Source organism: Gouania willdenowi, chromosome 16 (assembly GCF_900634775.1).
Source record: "Gouania willdenowi chromosome 16, fGouWil2.1, whole genome shotgun sequence".
NCBI classification, from domain to species: Eukaryota; Metazoa; Chordata; class Actinopteri; order Blenniiformes; family Gobiesocidae; genus Gouania; species Gouania willdenowi.
The window spans coordinates 33,288,411-33,289,305 of record NC_041059.1 but is presented as its reverse complement, the minus strand read 5'-3'; positions in this window follow the sequence as shown (position 1 = coordinate 33,289,305).

The following is an 895-nucleotide window of genomic DNA, read 5'->3' as shown; positions in this document are numbered from 1 at the left end:
GATGCACCCCCAACAAAAGGGCATGAAATAGAGGTTAGGACAGAAGTTGGAATTTTCATTGAATGATTTTCAAAGTAAGAGACAGCCAAATGTTATCTTCACTTGGTATAATCTAATTGATGTATTTGCACTGGGCTGCAGCACACACTGAACCTCCTATGTCCTCATGTTTAAACACACATCAGTGTGTGTGTGTACCTTCATTAAAGTAACCACTATCATTGTGTCTCATCTGTGTCTTTTATTTATTTGCCGTCGTAGTTTTTGACATTTTTACATTACAGAACAAAAATTCAAAGTTTAAGGCAAGACATTAAAAATCAGTGACAGAGTGTTTTTACAGTGTTAATTCTGTTATTGTTTAGTTTGAATCAAAGGCTGGGTGGAACTAATTACAGGATATACAAATATACTGAATATAATGAGGAATAGATTTGATGCAATATATAATTACCTTTCGTGGTAACTGAAAGAAATACTGAATGATTATTATTATTATTAATAATAATAATAATAATAATAATAATAATAATGAATCATTTCTTTTTTTATTTTACTTTGTAGATATTATAATTTGGTATCATAGTTTTTCAACTTTACCTAAAAAAAGATTTTGCCTTATTTTGCTCTTAAATGATAATTCTTTAGCAATTTGTTTATTTAAGAAAAAAAAAAAAACATAAGACTGTTTGTGGAAATAAATGTCTTGTTACTGCTCTAATGTTCCGAGTTACTTTAATAATAATAATAATAATAATGATAATGATGAAAATAATAATAATAATAAAAATAATAATAGAATAAAGTATTTTAGAGGTTAACAGTTTGATGACACATTAACCACAGATTTGAAAATGAAGTGATATCGGTGATATTGGCCCTGTATTTACTTGGT